We start from the raw sequence: 20,774 nt of genomic DNA on the forward strand, positions 1-20,774 counted from the left end.
AAGTTTTAAGAATAGACTAGACCAGACAGAAGAAAGACTCTTTCGAATTAGTCAGTCAAAAATAAAGAACAGAGAATTAAGCGGAATGAGAAAAGCCTACAAGAAATATGGGATTATGTAAAATGGGTAAACATAAGAATAATAGGTATCCCTGTGGGTGAAATGGAAAATGCACAAGACCTGGAAAACCTATGTGAGGGCACAATTAATGAAAACTTCCCTGGCCTTGCTAGAAATTTAGTCATCCAAGTACAAGAAACTCAATGAACACCTTGGAGATTCATTGCAGAGGCTATCACCAAGACACATAGTCATCAAACTGGCCAAAGTCAACATGAAGGAGGAACTCCTGCAAACTGTGAGGCAAAAACATAAAGTAACTTACAAAGGAAAACTCATCAGTCTAACTAAAGACTTCTCAACTGAGACATTACAATCCAGGAAGGATTGGTGCCCCACATTCAGTCTTCTTAAAGGAAACAACTGCCAGCCTAGAATTTTGTATCCTACAAAACTAAGTTTCCTATGTGAACAAGAAATAAAGACTTTCATACAAGCAAACACTAAGGGAATTTGTAGCCTCAAATGCCTACGTCAAAAAAACCGAAAGATCACAAATTAACAATCTAATGACATGTCTCAAGGAACTTAAAAAGGAAGAGCAAACCAAACTCATGGCCAGTAGAAGATACAAAATATTATACCTAAGGTCAGAGCAGAACTAAACAAAACTGAAAGCAAAAACAAAAAATATATAAAGGATCAATGAAACAAAAAGTTTGTTCTTTGAAAAGATAAATAAAATTGATAGGCCTCCTGCTGGATTAACCAGGAATAGAAGAGAAAAGAACCAAATAAGCTCAATCAGAAATGAAGAAGGAGATATTACAACTGATACCACAGAAATACAAAATATCATCTGTGGAATACTATGAAAATCTCTATGCGCATAAACTTGAATATGTAGAAGAAATGGACAAATCCTTGGAAACACACAACTTCTCAAGACTGAATCAGGAAGAAACAGAACTCCTGAACAGGCCAATAACAATGAGATTGAAGCAACAATAAAAATTCTTCCAACAAAAGAAAGCCCTGGACCAGATGGATTCACAGCCAAATTTTACCAGGCCTACAAAGAAGAGCTGGTATTATACTGAAAAAATTATTCAGTAACATCAAGAAGGAGGGAATCCTCCCCAACTCATTCTACGAAGCCAGTATTGGTTTGACACCAAAGCCAGGAAAGGACACACTCACACGTAGACACACACACAAACACACACAAAATATTTCAACATTTCAATAAATAATAAAACTAGATTTTTTATAAATAATGCCAAATGTAGATAGAACATGACGGGATCTAAATTCTTCTGAGAATTAACATGTTAACTGCCATGAGAGTTGTATTTAACTCACTCTAGTTTTGACCGCAGGGCTGTGTGAAGCATATATAAAATCTTGTTGATGTTTTTATTGTTACAATTAATATTGACAAGTTAATTCTAATAACATGGATTAAATGAATACAAATCAATAAATTTTGTTTTTCTATTTATGTTTGCCTTTAAATTACACTCAAAGTTTTTATTCTATTTTTGTAATAAAACACTATGGCCCCAAGGAAAAGTTTCTGGGTTTTTGTGTGTGGATGTCAGTCAATATGTTAAATAAAATGCCATGTGTAAAACACTTACAGAGTTTTGCATATAGTAGGTGCTCAGTAAATGTAAGTCTCCTGATGTATTAAATATTTGTTGAGTGTCTATCATATTCCAGGAACTGTTTTAAGGGGAACTGAATACACCAAGGTGAACAACAAGAGCCATGGGTTTATGCTTCATTGATGAAGAAGGCCACTCCTTATCTAAGTAGAATTTACAAATTACAAAAAAGAAGATGAAGAGGAAGAAGAATAATGAGAACGAGGAAGAGAGAAGGAGGAGGAGAGAAAGGGGGAGAGAGAGGACGAGGAGGAGAAGGAAGAAGAAAGGAATCAAGTGTAGGATGCTGTGAGATGTTACAGGGTGAACTTATATAATTCATGCTAGCTACAAATAAATGTTTGCTAAATAAATTTTTAATAAAAGAACTCACAATGTACAGTAGCAGAGAATCCAAATATAAAGTTAATTATGGATGAGGTAGTCAAAAGGGTCAAATTTTGCTGAATAAAGTTTAAAATAAAATCATTAAGGAGGGAAGTTTAATTAAAAGTTGTTATCAAAAATCTATTTACCCAAGCATGAAATGGAAATAGTTCACTAAATGTAAGTATGAGAGAAAGTATATACTCTATTAATATGATGGTGGCTAAATTAGAGTAGAAGAAAGTTTACACTAAGAGTCAGTTAACTTAAATTATCTTCCTATCTCTCTAATTAAATGCCCAAAAAAGTAATTTTTGAGGAAACCTCTTTCATGATATTTTGTTCCATTAAACTAGAAAAGCAGGAATCCTTCTCAAACTCTTGCCATCTATCTCCATATGGAAAATTTAAAGCAAAGGAAATGAAAGTGACAAGGCATTTCTGAATGTGGTTTGGTGTATCCAGGAAGCTGGATTAGACCACCAGTTTAAGCTTCAGATCAAAGTTGGCCTCTATTTCAGCTTCTCTCCATCTTAACCCAGGCTGAATATATTATAGGACCACAATATCTCAATAATTCCTAAACCAAGAAAGCTATTAGTAACCGCAAACATTTTCCAATGTTTATGGCAAACTCATTTGCTGTCAAAAACTGACACAGTATAAATATTCATAAGTTTTATTAAAGAAATGATAATGTATCAAATTAAGGGTCACTGGTCAATCTAGGGAGAGTAAGAGAAGATCATTCCTTCTAGGAATAGGTAATGGCCCTTGCTCTTCAGAAGGGAGAGAAATAAGAGAGGGAATTAATTTTTTGTGTCCATCTAAGTTACTGTCTTTGATCATGATCATTCAGTTTACAATCCTTCCTGTTTTGCAGGAGTAAAGAGATGAGTGCAAGGAAATGTCTTGAGATATTTCCTCCTTTGGATACTAACACTAACTCAGTATATGGTTAAATTATCAAGGCCCAGGGAGGTTAAATTTCTTCATCTCTTCAAGAGAGAACTTCTCAAATGATTCTTGTGAAAATTTAATATCATGGTAAATGCAAAAACACTTGGAAAACATAAAACCTTATATACCTGCACATGCCCCAATTCCCCACACAAGCATACCCATACAGGGTAATGAAAGGGCATGTGTGTAGGCTGACATGCCCAAGACAGGTTCCTCACAATGCCTTTCATGGGATCAAGACCTACTTGCATCATTCACTAGGTTTTTGGAGGGCTTTTTGTTTTTTTTGTTTATTTGTTTTTGCTTATTCTTTGCCCTGTGGTGTAAAGAATTATTGAAGATGTCACGGAGGCTTGCAGATATCCCTATGGGTAAGAGTGATAATAAAAAGAGAAAAGAAGAAGCATTTATATTTATATATAGCCCAGAAAGTCAAGATGTTGAAGAAATTAGATGGCAGTATAAGTGTGAAATGTCTTACAGAAGAGTAGGATGTTGAAATGACCACTATATAGGACTTGAAAAAACAGAAGGATAAACTGTTGGAGTTATATGATGAAAGTGATGGACAGAAGTTAAGGAAAATAGAAAAAATTGCATAGAACTAAAAATGGAGATCTCAACTATGTCTTGAAAGAGCAGAACCGTCAGCGTTCCAGTGAACACATGCCGCTTAATGGTGTGCTGATCCTGAAACAAGCAAAGATCATTACAATGAATTGAAAATTGAAGGGAACTGAAAATAGTCAACAGGCTTGCAGAAATTTGAGAAAAACACCACATTAAATTTTTAAACATTTGTAGTGATAAAACATCTGCTGATCACAAAGCAGTGGAAAAATTGACAGGTTTGCCAAGGTCATTCCTAAGGAAAATCTGATGTCAGAATAAATCTATTATTCTGATAAAACATCGCTGTTTTGGCATCACTGCCTCATAAAGGCACTGGGTACAGCTGATGGGATGGCCCTTACAGGAACTGAGGTTGCCAAGGACAGAATATCAATGCTGGAATGTGCTAATGTGACAGGCATGCCTAACTGTAAATTTCCTGTGATAGCCAATGGTTTGTGTCCTCACTGTTCTCAAAAAGTGAATTTCTTACCAGTCCATTATTACACGAACAAAAAGGCCTGAATTGCCATGAACATCTTTTCTGATTAATTTCATAAACATTTTATACTATCTGCTCATGCTCACTGCAGGGAAGCTGGACTGGATGACAACTTCAAAGTTTTACTATTCCTTGACAAGTGTTCTGCTCATCCTCCCGCGGAAATTCTGATCAAAAATATATTTATGTCATGTGCTTTTCCCTAAACATGACTTCATTAATTCAGTCATGTGACCAGACTATTCTTAAATAAATGAAGAAAAAATACAACTAAAATACTTTCTTGAACAGCATGCTAGCAGCGGTGAACAGAGGCATGGGTGTAGAAGGTTTTCAAAAAGAATTTAGCGTGAAGGATGCTGTAAATGCTGTTGCCAGCACTCGTAACATAGTAAAGACACAGTTGTGCATGCCTGCACAACCTCTGGCCTAGGTTCACTGATGGTAATTAACAAGGTGATGACTTTGAAGGATTCCATGTTAAAGGAGAAAAGAGTGATATCTGACCTTTTTGAATATGCAAAAAATATACCTTTAGAGTCCACCAGTAAGCTGTAACGATTGCATATTGAAGAATTTTTCAATATCGATAATGAAGCTCTAGTAGTTCACTCCTCAGCCAATGGTGCAATAGCCAAAATGCTTCTGAATCAAGGTGATTGTGGTAATAGTGACGGTGAAGATGATGCTGTTGAACTGCAGAAAAATTGACTTTAGATGCCATCGTGAAAATGTGTGATGGGCTTATTGAAGGACTCAAGCAGTATATATTCTTAACAGAACAAGAAATCATGTCAGTTTATAAAATGAAAGAGAGACTTCTAAGACAAAAAACATTATTAATGAGGCAGATGACTCTAGAGGAAACATTTAAAAAAGCCATCCAGTGGAATGCCTCCTCATCCCATCCCTACAGGAACTCCTCCCTAGTCCTTCAACTGTTTCGGATGTTTTTCCTTCATCTACCAAAATAAAATACAGTGTATGGTAACCTTTTAATCAAAATACATCATAGGTAGACTCTGAAGGCCTGCTGTTTGCTGTGGCAGTTGCTTTAGCTGATGCAGGTATTCTGTAGATGCTACTGTGCTGCTTAGTTACCCTGAGCACATTAATTTTTAACTGTATTAATAGTATGTTATTTTTTTACTTGTAAGTACTTATTTCTGAATAAATGTAAGAAAATGATTGCTTATTGGTAGCATACAAATTCAGTGTCAGGAATGATGGTGATGCCAACCAACCACAGATTGCCCGTGTGGGTGGCTGAGGTAGTGACACCTTTGCTGTCTGATGGTTCAATATACACAAACTTTGTTTCATGCAAAAATTATTAAAAATATTGTGTAAAATTACCTTCAGGCTATGTGTATAAGATGTATATAAAATATAAATAAATTTCATGTTTAGATTTAGGTTTTATCCCCAAGATATCTCATTATATATATGCAGATATTTCAAAATCTGAAAAAGTCCGAAATCTGAAACACTTCTCAGCACAAGCATTTTGGATAAGGGATATTCAACCTGTATATATTTTTTAAGCTAGCTGATGCTGGTGTAATTAAGAGAACTGGATTTGGGGGGCCTCATTCTATTCTTTGAGTAATAAGATCTTCAAGGCAAAGGATCAAGCCATGCTCCTTTATGACTTTGCTGAAGCTCTTAAAGATATTTTTATATAAGTCATAATAAATACATGCAGACTAAGGTATTATTTTGAACATTAGGAAGTTAAGTGTTTTAAAAGAAATCTAGTATAGATTTATTAAAAAATGACATTTTTTTATTACATTTTTAGAAGGAAAATTTTTTTAAAGTTATTTTAATTTAGAGGAGATAAGTATAATAAATAAGTACATGGATATATATAAGTGAACAAGGTAAATACAATTAAATACATAAGACTAAGTAAAGGGGGATTCCTTTTAAAGTCTATCCTAATGACTAAAATCCAAACAACTATACCAATGGCTCAATCAGCTGGGAAAAGTGTTCTAAAATGGACCATAAGTGTTGATATAGCAACACAATAGATATAATTGTCATATGCAGGCACCACATCTATGACGGTTTACTCCAAGGGAGTTCATATTTTCTGTCTTTGTAACCAGAAATAATTATGAAAAACATTCACCTACATCTTTGAAGAAAATTTTAATAAACTTATATTTACTAACTCAATATAACAACAGATATTGAACAGTGAATCTACTAAAAACTAAAGAATTATATTCATGTTGAAGACTACCAAAGAAGTATAATAGTTTTAAGTGCTGACTATGTGCTAGACAAAATACTAAATGCTTGTATTTATATTATGTTTATAACAAAACTGTAGTTGTAATACCTCAAATCTTAATTTTATTGATGAATAGTAACAAAGATCAGAGTTGTTCATTAATTTACTCAGAGTCATGGAGCTAATAACTGATGAAGTGAGTATTCAAAAATATGCCTTAATAATTCTTACACTTATGCAATTATCACATACCATCTGTTGTGGGGTTGATTCTACTTACTGTGATCAGTCCTTAATGAGGCAATGTTGTGATTAAGGCTTATGATCTTGAGTCAGCTTGTCTAGTTTGAATCCTGGATCTGCTGCTACTTGGGATGTGATCTTAGACAAATTGCTTAACTTTCCTAAGGGTTTTAATTTTTGTCCATAAAATATAAATATTAATAATATTCTCCTGTGCAGTCATCTGTGTCCTGGAATGCAGTCCAAGGATGAAAGAGGAAGCTGAGAGAAAAGTGGGTTGTTTTAAGGGTTAATTGCAATGATGCATCTTATTAAAAATTTAAAAAAATAAACAAAGAAAAGAACACTCACTATAATGTCTGTTAGTAGTCTGAACTAAAGTTTAGTTTTCTTGTGAATGCAATCGACTGCTACAGTGTTCCAAGTTTTTAGAACATTTTTAAAGAAAAGAGTATAGAGAGGAAAGTCAAGAGAGACAAGGTAGAAATCCAGAGACACCTACACTTATCTAAATGGAGAAGAAAGGAGGCCCAGAGAATCAATAATTAGAGAGGGATCAGAAGGGTTTTGAGGAGACAGTGTCTGTCATGGAAGTCAGAGGAAGCTGAGCAGGAGTCAGCATAACACATACTTCAGTGGGTCTGAGAAAGAAACAGAGCAGAATGTGACGCTGGGGTACGTGAGGCATAAATGTGTTTGTGTGAGGGTGACCTAGTCCAACATGTGAGAATGTATAGAGTGGACTTGCAGAGTCCTTACCCATTTTGCGTGATGTCTATTCTGGTGTGACTTAAATATTTTCATAACAATGGCAGAAAGCTGATAGCACGGAAGAATACGTGGCAGCACTAGCTCATAATCATGTTGGCAGACTGATTAAAGCAAAATTATTACTTATTTGATTTAAATGATAGGTTTAAAAAAAATCTTTGTCAGCATTTGTAATGGCGATGACATTACTTTCTGTCACCTATCTCTTGAAGCTCTCAGCGTCATGAGATATTTCTCTTTTAGATCCTTTTGTTTTTCATCTTGTTTCTTCTTTAGGATGTTTGCATTTACTATACCTGTGTTTGAAATCTTTTTTTTTTTTTTCTATAACCTATTCATCCTTTCATTCTTTAAGGCTCAGCTCAAATGTCACTTCCTCAAAAACAGCTTTATGATATACCCACTAGACTAGGTCTTTTTCCCCACTACACAGTCATTGTGCCTTATACATTTTTTGTAGCACAGTTCAGTTGTAATTAAAATTAAAAAACTATAATTTATACCAACTAGAATACAAGATTCACAAGGATAGAAATAATGTCTGTCTTATTCTCCACTCAACCGCCAGTTCCTTGCATATGTTAAAATCTGTAGAGAAACAAAAAAAGAAATTCCCATGGACTGGAGATTATTTCATCACACTTGCCTCTCTAGGACAGAGCATAATGTCAGTGGATAATACGTGATTGTTGAATTTATCCATAAATGAATGTGTCCCCCTTCCCACATCTTTAACATTTCATGGTTATGTACAGTAACATTTGGTAGGTGGTTCTTTGCTAGACACTGTAAATTAAATCTATATCCTACAGGAGTTTATAATCTGGCTGAGCCAAACATAAAGCCACATGTGGTACAAAACAAGTGATCGAAATTTTTAAAAGTAAAGAAATAAATTATGTATAATCACTTATGAGGTTAAAACCTCCTAGATATTTTGTCTTTGAGAACGATACACTCTTCCAAAGAAGCTATCAAAATATCTCTATAGGTGAGTATGCTAAGGTATAGGAACATGCTGGTCTTGAATCTCTTAGCCTGGAATCAGGTCAGGAATACCAGCTGTGATAAATTGTAAAGTAAGTATGTACAATTGGACAAGCCAGGCAAGGATTTGCTCGTTGGAGTGTTCCAAATCTTTTGTTCTTCATTTTGTCCCTCAAAATGTTCAAAGATAGCTGAACAGCATGCAAGATCAGGCATAGCAATTGTAGCAATTGCAGAGTACTGTATTTATTTATTTATTTATTTTTTTGCTTTGTGGGTGCATTATTTACAACATTATTGTTCAAATCATCAATTTGCATTGCATTGTTCTCTCTCATATTTTTGAATACTGTTTTCTCCCCTTGTAGTCATACCTACCTACTCTATCACTTCCCACATCAGTAAGTTAGTATAATAAACAATGAAGTAAACAAACTGTGTCTACTCAGAGACTGAATCAGTTAAGTCAGCTCTTCTGGGACAATGATAAGCAATGGATCTTAGATATAAGAGGAAACACAGGAGCAAAGGTATGGCGAGAAGAGCATGTCTGGAAAGAGATTTGAGTAGAGTCTTTCTAGGGACAGACTTAAAAGCCAACAGTCACAAAAAATCTATCAGTTTGCAAATGAATCCTAACAATCTGGATTCTTCTTATGATTTCTAGTAACTGTGGGCTAATATGTGAATAAAAGGATACGAATTCATGATACTTTACATCAAAATTCTTGATGCTATTTTTTAGCTATTTTTATAGCTAAAAATAGGTCATGGTATTTCTATGATTCTAATTTCAGCATAACATTATTTTAAATTAAAAAAAAAGCACAGCAATAGAACTGTTTTCTGAGTTCACTAGCATCTGGCTCTTTCCCAGCACTCATGATGTTTCCAAGCATTTGATGAATAGAGAAAAACAGAATTCTTACCTCATTAATAAAACTTAGCTTTATTGAAAGCTCTTTATTGCCATGATAAATTGCCACCAGAGAATGCAAAGATCCTTTGGACCCTGTGGTGTCAGCTTTTCTTTTTCACACATGTGCATTTGATTGTGTACATTGAAAAAGGTCTTCAGTAGGATTCACTATCTTTGCATGTTAGCGATGTTAGTCTTTATCCTGGTTTTCATTCTCATAATGGAAAAGAAAGCTCTCAGTGCTAGTCCCTATATCTCAAATCATGCTATATTTATTTTATAAAGAATAAGATTATAGTAGTTCTTATAAGGGGAAATGTAATGTACTGTTACATAAAGTGGCTTGAACAATTAAGGATCACAGATGATAGTAGATAAGAGAAAGAAATGTGAAATTATATAAGAATCTAAACTGTTGCAAAATTATTTAGCTGCCAATGCCTGTTTGTCATTTATTTATTTATTTTTTTACTTACCTTGTTTTCCACTACGTTATGTTATTGGAGTTAGCTTTCAAAAGGAATTTTCTAAGTCTACACATTATCTTAATATACTTGTCCTTTAGCAATACCAGCATAGCTAGATAAGCAAGTGGCAAATAGTTGTCAAACTAAGTGTGATCAATACTTTGGGTTTAGAAAACAAAAGCCACAAGGCCAGGCACAGTGGCTCACACCTGTAATCCCAGCACTTTGGGAGGTCAAGGTAGGAGGACTACTTAAGGCCAGGGGTTTGAGACCAGGCTTGGCAACATAATGAGACCTCTGTCTCCACAGCAAGTAATAGTACAAAAATAATTAGCTGGGCTTGGTGGCTTGCACCTGTAGTCACAGCTACTTGGGAGGCTGAGATGGGAGGATCACTTGAGCCCAGGAGTTTGAAGCTGTGGTGAGCTATAATAATGCCACTGTACTTCAGCGTGGGCAACAGAGCAAGACTCTGTCTCAAAAAAAAAAAAAAAAAAAAAAAAGAGAGAGAGAGAGAGAAAGAAAAGAAAAAGAAAGCCACAAATGTTGCCTTCCAGGAGCTTAAAATCTAACAAAAACAGGAAAAGTAATTGCAAAATGCAATTTATTAAAGTGAAACAGATTACTAAGGTCTAGGTTAGTGGAAAAAATATGAAGTTGACACTTGAGCTGGGCTCGGAAAGGAGATGAAGAATAACACTGACAGCATTTGCATGCATTTTAAGACAGATAGTCAGATTTCAAAGGTATTTCCTGTTTACAGTTGCCACTGGAGATCTTGTTCTTGCTCAAGTCCCCAATGGGAGATTTGCTGTCTTCTTTGGTAGATTCGAAATTTACTGGTGGAAAATCATAAAAAAGAAGAGGCATGGTAACTCAAAAAAGATCATGGCACAGTGAGTATCAGAATGGACATTTTAGTTAAATTGTGGATAATTATTATTATTAAGAAAAAGAAGTAAAATTTGATCAAAACCGTTGACAACCTTGTCTTTCAGAATCAGGAGGTGTGGATGTTATCTTTCAAAGAGCACCTAAGTATCCTTAAATTTTCCAACAAATATACCTCCATTAGAATTTTCACCCAAATGTTGGTGCAATATCAGGCTTTATTTTTAAATTTTTGGCTTCCAAATGCAACACATTCTTAGATGACAAAACACACAAACACACACAGCTTAAACTACTACCTATACTCTTACAAGCTGATGATAACCTATGTATGTGTCCTGAATCTCACTCCTAAGCTCTCCACTTGTGTATCCTGCTTCCTATATACGTTCTCTATTTAGATGGATTCCAGCATCATGAAAATCAACATATCCAAAACCAAATTTATCATTTCTCATAAAAATTCTTCTTTTACTAGATCTTTTGTTGTTGTTGTTAATAGCCACTGAGTCATCCAAACTGGAAATTATTTCATACTGTTCCACTCTATTCCATGCCATCATTTTTCTTTTAATCCATATCTTACAATTTATTTTAGTTCAATTCAACCAATATTTATTGTGTAGATACACTGTGCCAGAAAAGCAGTAGAACTTACAGTCTAGACATATGTCCTATAAGAAATGACAAATATGATGATGATTAGGAAACAGGAAGTAAAGGGTGATAAGGCAATATGTAGCAAGGGTTTAGTATGAAGTAGGGAGTCTCTACTGTCCACCATACTCTCACTTGATGACATGCTTCTTATTTTATTGGAAAATAGAAAAAAAAATAATCAGGGCTTCTATATTCACATCTACTCTCTATCATCTGTGCACATACCCACTGCCCCATTGTTGCTAGTTTGAATGAACCACTCTTATATCAAAAGCCAGATCCTATACTTGTGTATGAAGTCATATTCCCTGAAACCCATTCCAAGAACTTCTCTAGCAATTTTTTTTTTTTTTTTGGTTTCTGTTACATCATTAATTGTTCCCTCTTTACTAGATCATTTTTGTCCAACAATTTTCACTAGCAATAACAAGAGGGTGAATCTGAGGGAGCATTTGCAGGCTAGTGAGCACAGCCTTATATGGAGAGAGGCACTGGCCATTTGCCTGCTAATATGCCAGTGCTGTGTCCAGAGAACTCTCTCTCTCCTGTTGGGTTCTGTGCTAGCTACTGGAGTGTTAAGAAATGGAGGCAGAGGTTAGGCAACAGAAGCCTTGGTGCACTGGCAGTAGTATGGCCCTCTTGGTGGTACTTAAGTGCAGTTTCCCAGAGTAACAGGCACATGAGTGGCAAAAGGTGAAATTTTCAAAATCCCTTGGGGATCAATTGATAGTGCTTGGGAGTTGGAACCTTTGGATGGTTGAAGGACTCTAGTACCAATGTACTAAAATGAATGCAGGAGGTAGAGCAAAAGAGCCGTAGCAGGCATTAACAACTTATTTATTGGCTGGTCTGGAAATCCTGGGGTGAAGGACTGGGTTAGTCATATCACAAAGGGGTACTTGGAGCTCAGGACAGCTTCTAAATTATCTCAATATTTGGCTGATAGAACAACCATTCCAGTACATCATGGATGTGTATTGGTACTGCCTGTCTCTGTTATTTGATGGATTTATTTGCTTATATTATTTATTATAATATTTTCTTATTGCCTGTCTCCTTCCCACATGAAGATGTGGCTTCTATAAGAATCTGTAAAATGCTATATGTCCAGTGCTTTGAAGTATACCTGATACATTGTCCTTAATATATACTTGCTGAAGGAATGAATTGGTGAATGCTTCCTTGGGAAATGATGTTTAAGATAACACTTGAAAATGAATAAATATTAACCAGGAGAAATGAGCAGGGTGTGAGTGACTATTCCCGGAAGTGAGACTACTGTATATGAAGGTTCAGAAGTGGGAAAAACATAATGCATTTCAGGACTTGAAGAAGAAAAAACTTACGTCTGGAGTTTAAACAAGGGTGAGGGGCAGTTAGCTAACAGATCATAGCATTGTCAACCATGTGAAATTTAGGGCCTTATTATATAGTTAATGGGAAACTATAAAAGGAAATAGCATGATCAAACCTCTACTTAAAATGATCTGTGTGTGTACATCAGCGTGAAGAATGGACTAGAGGAGTGCAAGGATTAGTGAAGGAAGAGAACGAGTCCAGGCCATGATTTTTTGGCCAATGGTAGTCGCAAAGAGAATGGAGAGAATAAAATCGTCCTGGCAGTTAATTTAAAAATAAAAAAGAGAAAACATATTAATGATTTGATGTAGATATGAAAAAGTAAGGAAGAAAATATTTGAGCAACAGCATGCGAGGTGGTGTTGTTAGCTAAGGTAGAGGACCATAGATATTGGACATACATGGGGAATAAACCTGGATAAGTTATGGACATTTTGAGGCTAACATCCCTGTAGGACGGGAAAGCAGTCAGTCAGATAGACATAATGCTCAAGGGAGAGAACTGGGCTGAACATTTATATTTGAGTCACCAACATGTAGAAAATGATCAAGATTGCTTAACGGTAGTAGAGAGAATGAGAAGGTTAAGAAAGCCTACACAGAGCCCTAAAGAAGGTTGATACTTAGGAGACAGGCAGATACAAGTACATGGATAAATATAGTTTATGAGATACCATATCAAAGTAGATAAGTAAAAATGGACTCCATTAATAAATGGAGTTGAGATAGCTGAGTAGCTATATGGACAAAAGAAGAAAAAATGGACCTAGAGATCACACCAAACATAAGAATAAATTACAAACATATCAAAGATTTAATGTAAAAAGAAAAAGGAAACCATACAAGTAACCAGTCTTAATCTAATCCATGCTTAAAAACATGCTGGCTGGCAAATTTTCAGATAAAAAGAATCTATATTCCACTATATTAAATGGGAAAAACAGTAATACAATTGATCCATCCAAAACCTTCAACCAATTTCCCCAAATGTCAATAAACACTCTAAAACAGCAATAACCAAGGATTTTTGCATAACAAAAACCATTTAAACATCAATTATCTAATAATTTACCACTTAATGAACTCATTAGTTTAGTTTGCATGTTTGTGTTCATTATGGAATGATATTCTGGGATATTCAATACAAATTATGCTTTATTTCTCCACTGCATTGCACATAAGCTGTAATGTAAATAACCCCATTAAATATTTTGTTACAAACACATAAAAATTACAAATAACATTTAGCAAAATAAACAAAAAAGACAATTTTAAAATCATGATTGTTTACCACTTGAAAAACTGCTTGAGTGAGATTTCATAGAAAGAAAAGCATCACATCAACATGCACTGTTGCTGTGGTGGTAGGTAAAGGTTAGTGAGAGAACATATAAACATCTCGGGCAGGAGGTGTGATGCCACAGGTACAACAGCCGAGACATGACTGCAGAGCATCCTACATTCTCTAACCAATTTTCATGAGTTACTTTAATGTCTTTGCTATGGTACATATGTAAACCCACCAAAGTGAATTTTTAATTAAGATTGTTTGGGGTAAAAAATAAAGACTGTCAGATGTGAGTACATTAAAAATTAAAAACTGCTGCATGGCAAATCAAAACCATAAAGAAAGTAAAAGTTAAAATGAAAATATCCAATTAAGAAAATATATTTGCCACCTACATCACACAGGGTTAATATCCTTAATAAAGAAAGTGCCTTCTAATAATGGATTAGAAGATGGGGCTAGATGGCTGACTAGGACATCAGTTTCCAGATTGTCTCAGAAAGAAGGAAACTTTTAGATGAAAAAAAAAAAAAAAAACATATCCCAGGTGTAATCCAGAAGGAACAGTGCCAGAACCTACCATAGATTCCATGGAAGAAGTTGTGGAGCAGAGCAAGAAGGAGAAAGATATCAGCAGAAATCTACCCCCAAGAAACCTGGAGTCCCATGGAAAGGTTAACTGAGGGATATTTTTTTCTCCTTCCCTCGCACCTCTGGTAGTTAGCAGGTTCTTGAGCTGCTAGAGAGCTTCTCTGCCCTCATGTGCCCCAAAGCTGCTGCCACCAGTGAACTGGGAGCTTCTTGAAAACAAATCACTGGGCTGCCATCCCCCTCAGTATCGCTCCCTGTCACCACAGATGTGAGTTGAGATGGCAGGTGCCACATTGGTTCTCCACTCATTGTGTGCTTCTGGCCTCACCAGTTTATTTAGTTAGAGAAATACAAAATACAGTGCAAAGTTTTAAGGATAGACTAGACCAGGTGAAAGAAAGAATCTCAGAGCTTAAAGACAACTCTTTTGAATTAATGCAGTCAAAAATAAAGAACAGAGAATTAAGAGGAATGAGCAAAGCCTACAAGAAATATGGGATTATGTAAATGGGCAAATGTAAGAATGATAGATAACCCTGAGGGTGAAGAAAAAAAAGCACAAGGCCTGGAAAACCTATTTGAAGTATTAATTAAAACTTTCCTGGTGTTTCTAGAGATTTAAACATCAAGATACAAGAAATTCAACAAACATCTGGAAGAGTCATTGCAAAAAGTGAATCACCAAGACATATAGTCATGAGACTATCTAACATCAACTTAAAGGAGCAACTCCTATGAGCCATGAGGAGAACATCAAGTAACTTACAAAGGAAAATCCATCAGGCTAACAGCAGATTCTCGAAAGAAGCCTGACAAGCCAGAAAGGAATGAGGTACTATCTTCAGTCTCCTTAAAAAGAATAACTTACAGTCAAGAATTTTATATCCTGCTAAACTAAGTTTCATAAGTGAAGGAGAAATAAAGTCTTTCCCATACAATTAAACACTATTTGAATTTGTCACTACTAGACCCTTCCTACAAGAAATGCTCAAACGTGCATTACACGTGCAAGAACACAATACATATCAATGAGTGTAAAAACACCCAAAAGTTATAGCACAAGAAGGAAAACAAAACAATAAGGTATCATCCAACATGGTGAACAGAACAGCAACCCACATATCAGTACTAACAGCCAATGTGAACGTTATAAATGCAGCACTTGAAAGACATAGACTAGCTGAATGGAAAAAAAAAATACAAGCAAAGTATTTGCTGTCTCCACAAAACACATCTAAACCACAAAGACTCATTCAGACTCAAGGTAATTGGATGGAAAAAAATATTCCATGCAAACGGAAAACAAAAGTGAGCAAATGCAGCTATTCTCATATGAGATAAAATTGACTTTAAATTAACAATGTTAAAAAACAAGACAAAGATCATCATTATATAACAGTAAAGGGAGCAATTCAATAAGAAGACATAACAATCCTAAATATATATGAACTTAACACAGGAGCTCCCAGTTTCATAAAGCAAATGATTATAGAAGTAAGCAAAGAAATAAACAGTAGCATCTTCATAGTCAAAGACTTCAGAATCTCCACTGACAGAACTGGATGGATTATCAAAGCAGAAAATGAATAAACAAACACTGGACTTAAATGGGACTCTAGAACAAATGGACCTAACAGAAATTTGCACAACATTCTACCCTAAAACTACTGAATACACATTTTTCTCATCAGCACAAGGGACATTTTCCAAGACTGAACATATCTTAGGCCAGCAGTCCCCAACATTTTAGGCATCAGGGACCAGTTTGATGGAAGGCAATTTTTAGATGGACTGGGAGTGGGGATGAGGGAGGAGACAGAGCTCAGGCAGTGATGCGAGTGACGGGGAATAGCTATAAATACAGATGAAGCTTTGCTTGCTTGCCCACCACTCACCTCCTGCTGTGTGCTTCCATCACCCCAGTTCCCAAGTTTCATGGAAGACAATTTTTCCATGGCCTGGGGGTTGAGGGGCAAACTCTGTGGACCAGTTTCTAAGATGCCAGAGACTGGTACCAGTCCACAGCCTTGGGGTTGGGGACCACAGTCTTAGACCACAAAACAAGTCTCATCAAATGCATAAAAACTGAAATCATACCATGTATTTTCTCAGACGACAGTGGAATAAAACTAGAATTCAATTTCAAGATAAACACTCAAATACACACAAAGTCATGAAAATTAAACAAACTGCTATTGAATGATCCTTGGGTCATTGATAAAATTAAGAACTGAATGACAAAGGGGGTACAAATTTTAAAAATCTATGACATACAGCAAAAGCAGCCCTAAGTGGAAAGTTCATAGCCTTAAATGCCTACATCAAAAAGAATGATGACAAAATAACAATCTAATGTCACATTTCAAGGAACTAGAAAAAGAAGAGCAAAACAAACCCAAAGCCATCAGAAGAAAAGAAATAACAAAACTCAGAGAATTGAATGAAATAGAAACCAAAAAACAATACAAAGAATCAATGACGCAAAAGGTTATTTCTTTGAACAGATAAACAGAATCGATATAGCACTAGCCAGATTAACCAAAAATAGAAGAGAAATGACTCAAATAACCTCAATAAGAAATTAAAAAGGAGACATTATAGCTGACACGACAGAAATAAAAAATATTATCCTTGAATACTATAAACATCTCTACACACACAAACAAAAAACCCTAGAGGAAATGGATACATTATTGGAAACACAGACTGAATTCTACCACACTTGCAAGAAGAACTGGTACCTATTCTACAGAAACTACTCCATAACATTGAGAATGAGGGACTCCTCCCTAACTCATTCTAGGAAGCCAATATCACCCTGATACCAAAGCCAGGAAAGGACACAACAAAAAAATAAAACTACAGACCAATATCCCTTATGAACATAAATGCAAAAATCCTCAACAATAAATTAGTAAACTGAATTCAGCAGCACTTCAAAGAGATAATCTACCATGATCAAGTGGGTTTCATCCCTGGGATACAAGGATGGTTTAACATATGCAAGTCAATAATTGTAATTCACTACCTAAACAGAAACAAAAACAAAGACCATATGATCATCTCAAGAGATGTAGAAAAAGCATTCGATAAAATCCAGCACCCATTTATGATAAAAACCCTCAACTAAATAGGCATAAAAAAAGAATATACCTCAAAATTATAACATCTGTATATGACAAACCCATAGCAAACATCATACTGAATGGGGAAAAGTTGAAAGCATCCCCCCTAAGAACTGGAACAAGACAAGGGTGCCCACTGTCATTTAACATAGTGCTGAAAGTCCTTGCCACTGCAATGAGGCAAGAGATGGAAATAAAGGGTATCTAAATTGGAAAAGAGAAGGTCAAAATATTGCTTTTTGCTGACAATATGATCTTGTATTTGGAAAACCTCAAAGACTCCACCAAGAGACCCCTGGAATTGATAAATTCCGCAGAGTCTCAGGTTACAAAATCGATGTACATAAATCAGTATCCTTTTGATATACTAATAACAGTCAAGCAAGGAGTCAAATTAAGGGCTTACTACCATTCATAATATTAATAGCTAGAAAGAAAATTAAATACCTAGGAATGTACTTAACAAAGGAAGTTAAAGACCTCTACAAGGAGCTCTACAAAACAGTGATGAACAAAATTGCAGATGACACAAACAAATGGAAAACTATCCCATGCTCGTGAATTGCTAGAGTGACCATCATTAAAATGTCCATACTGCCCAAAGTGATTTACAGATTCAACACAATCCCCATCAAAATATCAGTGTCATATTTCACAGATCTAGAAAAATTCAATCTAAACTTCATTTGGAAACAAACAAAAAAAGCCCAAGTAGCAGCAATCTTAAGTAAAAAGAACAATTCTGGAGGCATCATAGTATTCCACTTCAAACTATACTACAAGGCTATATAACCAAAACAACATGGTACTGGTATAAATTAGAGACATACACCAATGGAACACTATAGAGAACTCAGAAACAAAACTACGTACTTACAGCCAACTGATCTTCAACAAAGCAGACAACACATACACTCGGGAAAGGAATCCCTATTCAATAAATGGTGCTGGGAAAATTGGCTAGCCACATGCAATAGAATGAAACAGTATCTTATTTCTCACCATATACAACAATTAATTCAAGATGGATTAAAGACTTAAATGTAAGGCATGACACCATAAAAATTCTAGAAGACAATATAGGAAAACATTTTTAGACATCAGCCTAAGCAAAGAATTTATGACTAAGGCAAATATAGCAACAACAAAAATAAATAAATGGGACTTAAATTTAAAAAAAGCTTCTGCATAGCAAAGGAAATTATCAAGAGTAAATAGACAACCTATGGAATGGGAGAAAATAATCACAAACTAAACATCTGACAAAATACTGATAGCTAGAATCTACAAAGAATTCAAACAAATTAACAAGAAAAAAAAAAGACACCCAAATAGCTCCTTTAAAATGGCCAAAAGACATAAATAGAAGATTTTTGAAAGAAGATAGACAAATTGCCAACAAACATATGAACAAATGCTAAACATCACTAATCATCAGGGAAATGAAAATTAAAACCACAATGAGACATCACCTTACCCCTACTGGAATGGCCATTATTAAAAAGTCTGAAAAGGGGAGAGAGAAGATGGCGGAGTGGTGGTGACTGCCTGGATCCACGCTCCCGGTGAGGAAGTCATGGATCCGGACCTGCCACAATGCTAGAGGACCGCTACCACACAGGAATAGCGATGCGAATCCACGGAAAATCAACGTGGGACAAACAGAGCGAGTGAGGTCTGAGGTGAACGAAAATTAGGATCGCGAAATTCTGCAGAATGTGGGACAGACAGTAGACAGCGGAGTGCGGGTCAGCTGCCCCTGCCCCCAGGTGGGGCGGGGGCAGCCTCCTGGGAAAGCGGCTTGCTCTCCTCACTGACCTCCACTCCCAATTGTTTAGAGACCTGCCTCAAGCCAGTGCAGAATCACCGAGGGAGATGTGGGGCATTGCAGACAGGAGGCTTTATCGGGAAAATAGCTTAGAACCTGGGGGGTCTCAGCTGAGACAGTGCTTGGTGAGGAGGGACGGACCTGCGCCAGGGCGGAAAAGCACAAAGGATCCCCGAACAGCGAATTACATTGTGCCTCCTTGGTGCCTTTTTCGGGTTCTCCAGCCGGTGGGCCCCGTGGGCGTCTTTGCTCGCCAACCCCCCAGCAGCGGCAGTCTCTGCCTGCCGGGGAGCTGGTCCCCTCCAGCCCTGGAGCTCTGTGGGTGCCATCTTGAAAGTGAAGGCAAAACCGCTTGGGAGTCATAAGGTGCCGAGCGGCTCTCTATGCCTAGCGCCATCCGCTGGTCTCTGAACCCACACCAGGAGCACGGGATATGCATGAGCACGCTGGGCAGGAGACAATAAAGGGTGAACAGCTTGGACCCTGGGGGAATCTCCGCCGGGGTGGCGCTCGGCGTGAATGGGCGGAGCTGCGCTAAGGCGTAAAAAAAAAAAAAAAAAATAATAGGGTCGTCGAACTATATATTTTATTCTTGGTGTATTTTTTCTGTTTTTTTTTTTGCGGCAGCTCACGAGCTGGACAGCCACAGCGGGCACCTTTGCCCTCCAGGCCTCTGGCTGCTGTGCCTTTTGAACATGGAAGCTAGATCCCCACCACCCCCAGAGCTCTGTGGGCGCGCAGGCGCCATCTTGAAATCGACAGCGAAACCGCTCGGGACCCAAAAGGTGCCGAGTGGGCGTGAAGGGACGGAGCTGCGCTAAGGCGTAAAAACAAAAACACAGAGTCGCCAAAATATATACTTCAGATTTGTGTATCTTTTCATTTTGCGGTGTGGTGTGGTGTTGTGTAGTTTTGTTTTTGTTCTTTTTTGTTTGTGTTTTTGGTGTTTTTTGTTTGGTTTTTTGTGTTTTTTTTTCTTATATATATATTTTTTTCTTCTTTTTTTCTTTCTTTTTCTTCTCTTTCTTTTATTTCTTTTCTCTTCGTTTCTTTTCTTTTTTTTCTTTCTTCTCTCTTTTTGCCTTCTAACTGGGGAGCCATGGTGAGCTTCGGAACTGGCCAGGCCCCTGGCTCTGGTACATACCGAAACCTGAGCAGTCACCCCCAGCACCAGAGATCTGCGTGCATGCAATCGCCATCTTGGTGCCCACAGCCAAGTCACTGCGGAGCAAT

Source organism: Eulemur rufifrons, chromosome 8 (assembly GCF_041146395.1).
Source record: "Eulemur rufifrons isolate Redbay chromosome 8, OSU_ERuf_1, whole genome shotgun sequence".
NCBI classification, from domain to species: domain Eukaryota; kingdom Metazoa; phylum Chordata; class Mammalia; order Primates; family Lemuridae; genus Eulemur; species Eulemur rufifrons.